General features: G+C 44.5%; 1 long non-coding RNA gene across 1 annotated transcript; it reads left to right on the top strand.

Moving 5' to 3' along the window:
- Positions 1-1,430: 1,430 nt before the first annotated feature.
- LOC310842740 lies at positions 1,431-4,965 on the top strand. The gene is made up of 3 exons (XR_014563331.1): positions 1,431-1,669; positions 4,331-4,484; positions 4,800-4,965. It is a non-coding gene; the product is annotated as an uncharacterized lncRNA (long non-coding RNA).
- Positions 4,966-5,716: the final 751 nt, after the last annotated feature.

The following is a 5,716-nucleotide window of genomic DNA, read 5'->3' on the forward strand; positions in this document are numbered from 1 at the left end:
TCGTCACTGTGGGAAAACAAGATGCTGGAATAGGTGGAGATGTTGTCTGTTCCAGCTGGTCTTTTCTTACATTCTTAGTATCTTAAAGTCTCAGGTTCCATCCTTGGCATCTCCAGGTAAGACAGAAGGGCCTGGGAAGACTGTGGTTGGAGACTCTGGAGAGTCACTGAGAGTCAAAGGAAACAGCACTGAGCAAGATCTTCTGACTCCATACCCGTGAGCTTCATATCCCCCTTTGCTTGAATTAAATTGCATGCCATAGTATCTGTAAATCTTGCTATCTAAAGGCATACCAAAGTCAAGTGCATTTATACTGACAATATAATTCTTTTGAATCTTAAAAAATTAAAAATCAATGTAATTATGAACTGAGTAGTAGATCTGTGCTGTATAATTCCAAAAAGATTGAAGCCAACTATTTAGGGGAATTACATTAAGTATGTCCTGGAGGTGAGGTTGGAAATAATTGCTAAGAAGCTCGTTTAATGGTCTAACATTGAACACTGGCGTGACCTTCTGTACCTGGGAGCTCGAGACTAATTAGAAGGGAAGGGAAATTGGGGTCCGAAAATCAATATAAATTATGCAAACTGGACAAAAATGCTAATGGGATAAACCATGGACAAAAAAAATCAAAAAAAATCTTAACACAGCTTCATTGACTAGTGTCGTGCTATCATTATGCTTTTAAGGAATAATTTCTGAACAGAAGTCTGGAGATCTTTACTGCTAATTTGCTTGCAGAAAAGACAGTTCACAATCTGCTGCTACCTCTGCCAAAAATTCTGTCTTCTTCCATTATCTCACTTCCTAGAAGGCACATGGTAGATGGAAAAATGGGAGGTGTGATGCCAAAACACAATTTTTCATACTAAGATATTACAGAACTGTGTCACTAGAGAAGCTAACAGTCTTCCACTATCCCCTCACGTGGGTAAGTCACATGTTAGAATGCTGGCGTTCAACTTCCTCTCTTCTTCCCTTCTTTTCTCTGCTATGACAATGATCCTTTCACTTGGGACTTAACACCAGTGAGAAGGCCTGTCAGTTTTCGGTGACATGAGTCCTAGGAGCATTAATATATAGTACTTTTAAAAATATTCTCTTTTACTTTCCAGCAGAAATCATCTTTATCATGTAAATTCTTGACTGGTCTCCTTTTCAGAACCATAGGCTCCCAGAGACAGATCAAAAGTAAAACCTGGGAGATGGAGAAGTTTCTGTACTCTATCTCTTTCTCTCTCCCACTGGATGGTAGGTTGAGGCATGACTGCTGGCTGAGCATTCAAGTGACACCACACACTCTTCCCTATGTGCTTTTATTCCATCACAACACCCACTGTGAATCCAACTCCAGGGACTGCCTTCAGGATTCTGAATACTGTTCATTGCTTACTTTTTCTTCATGTGTTTCACAGTGTGCTCTCTGACAAAGACAGTTGATGGGGTCAAGGAGAGAAGCTCATCCCTACTCCACCCGCAGTGGCTAGGATACAGTCAGCTGTTCCCTGTAGAGATGCCCATCTGCTTCTCTTAGACAGGCCCTTGCATCCTGGCAAGCTCATCGACTATCAAGACCTAGGGGTAAACATCAGAGGAAGCGAAGCACATCTCAGCAAATCCTCTATTATGGCCCCAGTTTCATGAGCCAGGGGAAAGGAGTGCAAGGGCTCTGTAAGACAGCCCCCCTGCTGGATGGACGCAAGTAGCTGTCCAGAAGAGAGGAGGAGGAAGAGGAGAGGGAAAAGAAAACACATGTAGGAAGAGTGCGGCCAATCAGGGAGAGAAGGAAGCTAGCTGCCCATAGCAGCGTGTGTGGTGGGACAGAGCTTCCACCCCTCCACCAGGGTCACTGTGTCTTACCTAGACATGGGAGGGCTGGTGATGAGCTCAAGGTCATGAAGATGGACTGGTGGGAGCACCCAATGGGTAGGGGGACTCCCACTGTTACAGCTGTGATACCTTGCCCTTCCAAATGTCAAGGAAATTCTGCTTGGGGGTACAAGTGTGGAGGCTCACACAACACGTACTACATAGGCAAAAATATGTCATCTTAGCTGCTCATCCTCTAGCCCAGTAGTTCCCAATTAGGGGTATGGGGAGCCCTGGAGGTCCACGGAATGCACCCAGGGGTCTGTGGCCCATCCCTTGCCTTCCCCCCACACTATTTTTTTTTTTTTTGTCATTTTTGCATGGTAATATCACAAATTTTATGGTCTGTTTTAGCACTGTGTGATTTTTCAATATATTGGCCAAAATCGGTTTTGAAATCCCACTGCAATAACAATTTTGATCCAACAATGCGCAGCAATATATCGCTCCTCGTGTGAGGGAGAGCAAAGCAGCCGATTTCACACAATGATCTCAGCCAATAATGGCACTGGTCTGAGCTGCCTTCCCTCACGCTAAGGGAAAACAGGGCAGCCAATTGTGAGGCGCTGTCTTTCCCTCATGCTGATGGAGAAGAAGAGGAGTTTGGCTTTGATATTCCACTTTATCACTACCCTAAGGAGTCTCAAAGCAGCTAACAATCTCCTTTCCCCTTCCATCCCCACAACAAACACTCTGTGAGGTGAGTGAGGCTGAGAGAACAGGGCAGCTGATTGCTCTCACTTCAAGGCACTGGGGCACTACCTTCCCCTGGCACTGAGGTGATTCTGCTTCCTCTCTGACTTCCAATCTCTGACTGCTCCTTCCCTCATCCCCATGCCTGATCTCCGATTTCAGACATCATGATATTTTGGAATATCACGATGTTTAGCTGCTGATATATCATGGTGCTGAACACAAGATATTGCTCAGCCCTAGTCTGATTTTTTTTAGTATACCTAAATTCCTTTGCTTATTAGCGGCTACCCCACATTTTGTTCAAAAAAATGCTTTGCAGCGGTAACCACCACAGAGTTATCAAAATTTTCAAAAGTAGGAGGTCTGTGGCTTGTCTTTTGAAAAATAGGGGGTTCTCAGTAATTAGCTAATTGGGAACTACTGCTCTTGCCCAATCACCTTTCTGCCATCCCAGCACCTCCTTGCCCCTTCATCCAACTAGTCCTTTAAATGCAACCTTATTCAACCTATTTTCACTGTACCTATCAGAACCCTCCTTGTAACTTCTTTAGTGTCCCCCCCCACTTTAAGGTTCCCCCTTAACTGGTCTTTGCCAGCTTTGTAGTCAGACCTCACTCTGCCATATGTGACACTCAAGGTAAGCAGTAGCAATGCTAGTGTTGGGACAATGGACCCATGCCTCGTTCTCATCAAATGCACTAGTACTGCTAGCTTCTAATAAAGGGAAGTCCTATTGTGTGGTTAGCAGACAACAGAATGGTGATGTCAGCCATTGACTAGACCTGCCATAAATATAGGGAACCTGGTCTACTGCCCTTGCCTTCCCCACAGTACATTACTTTCAGCCTTTTTAACTTCCAGCTCTAATCACTGCCTGGAGGGACCCTGAGCTTAAATAAACACATGCCAGGGCTCAATTACTGTAGGGCTGCTGATGACCCCCGCCTGGCCCAGATAAAAGTAGGGGAAGAGGCCATTTCATGCTATCAGGTTGTTGGGATAGTTTTCTCTAATTAAGCTGGGAAAGGAAAAGAGGGAAGGTTTCGTGTGCTGCTTAACAGCCCAGACATCAAAGCAGAGGCATTATGTTCTCCATTGTAGAAGATACAAGGGAAGAGCTAGGAACACTTCAGTCACTCTCAGACATAATAAAAAGGGAGACAGAAGAAAAAGGAAGGAAAGTGTGTTAATGTATGAAAACAAATGAAAATATAAAGAGTCTTGATCTTAGCAGTGCTTGTTACTGTCACAGCTGTTGCCTTCAAAAGAAGATCTAACAGTTGCTTGGCACCCATGGAAAGAGGAAGCACTGTATCTGGGTCCCAAACAGCATCTTGTGAGAAAGCCCAGCTTCTTCAGGCTTCTCTGCTCATTTGACCACACTGCCTGTTTTCATGACAGGCTCAGAAGGGGGAGTGTGAAAGGCAAAGGTTGAAATCAGGAATCAGATTAAGCAAGAAGCTATAGCACGTTCACTGGTACATTAGTGCAGAGCAAGGGAATGAAATAGGCAAGTCCAGTTTTTGGTGCTGGGTCAAATTTGGCCCAAATTTTTGTATCGGGGGAACACCCTTCTGGTCAAAAGATCTGTCCCTCACTGTCAAATAAGCACATATGATGATGACCAGTGTGGATGGTGTACATTGGAACTGGTGGGGCAGACAGCACGAAGGCCAATATAGGTGGAGACAAAGACAATGACAGGCGGATTCAGAGCCAATGGCAGATGGAGGCAACTAAACTTATCTTCTTCTTTAATGAGTTCTACAAAGGCAACACTGAAACTAAAAAGGAGGATGCTGACTGCCAGGGCCACCTCTTGGATTTTGTTGAGGGCAGATTCAGGTTGGACAATGCCCTGTTCAGCCTCATGGACCAGCCTTCACTGATGATGGCACAAAGAATATTCCTTCAGGGTGTTTGTTCCTCCTAATTGTTGTTTGGATATACTACAGCTGGAGAAATAGGTGTGCCAACAAATCACAAATAAGTATTGAAAGTTTTCTTTCAGTTCCTCATAAAAGCTACAACCTGACCAATTTAATAGAAGCCAAAATTAGATGGGGACGGGTTGCTTTATGGCCTCCTGACATCCCCCCCCCCTTCTCCTTCCCCTGACTGAAAATTAATACTGCACAATGGGCAATTTAGATTTCCATGCATTTAAATGAATTAACCTCTGGAAATAAGCACAGACCTTTTTCTCTTCCTTCTTTCTTTTTTATCTACAGGAGAAGTGGTGACCCCTGTTCAACACACACTCCTTGTCTCCCTGAACTTCTTTCTGCATCCTGCAGCAAAGAAGACCGAAAGGAGGTGGCCTCCATTTTGACTTGTACAGTTGTCAGGCATGGAGGAAGAGGGGGGAAATGCAGAATTGAAAGTATGCACGATTGGGAATAGCATGGTAAAAGGAACAAGACACTGACAAAAACACAATTTGATGTTTATCTTATTTCACAATATTCTCTGTATAATTTACATAAACACACACACTTTTGAACAACCGACAGCTTGATGAGTACTAAAAAGGAAATGGTTTTTTTTAAAAAAAAATCCTCCCTGAAGGAAAAATACCTCAAGGGAGAGGAATTATTCGTCATCCATTTTGGCTATCACTCATTTCTCAGCCTAAACAGTTACTTCCCAAGGGGCTCCATGATTGATCAGAAGCAGCAAGATCCCCCTCTTGCCTGCCCCAAAACTCTTTCCTTGAAATTCCTCCCACCAGCTTGTTTTCCCTCCCTCTCCCAGGCCTGTCTTTACTAGCACTATGCCTGGGGCTCTGCGAAAAGATGGAAGTGAAAGAAACAAGCCTCTGGGGAAAATGTGTGACGAAGCTGTGAGGCGCCGAGATAGAGAACAAGAGGGCCGGTCCTCGCGGAGCGCCAGAGGCAACGTCCATTCCTCTGGCGTTACTCACAAATTCTCACATGCCATCCCAGCAGTGTAGGTGGGGGCAGGATGGAGAGATGAAGAATAAGACCTCTGAGAAGAAGAAAGGAAGCGTTTCAAAGTGGAAATGCTGCCAGAGAGATAGGTTTTGAAGCTCTCTAAAAGAAACAACTCTATTTGTAATCTGGCCCAGCTGCACTTTGTGGCACCCAACTCCTGTGGGAGATCTGTTGGACAGTTAGCCTGGCCACAA

Source organism: Podarcis gaigeae, assembly GCF_964106915.1.
Source record: "Podarcis gaigeae genome assembly, chromosome: 4".
Lineage (NCBI taxonomy): Eukaryota > Metazoa > Chordata > Lepidosauria > Squamata > Lacertidae > Podarcis > Podarcis gaigeae.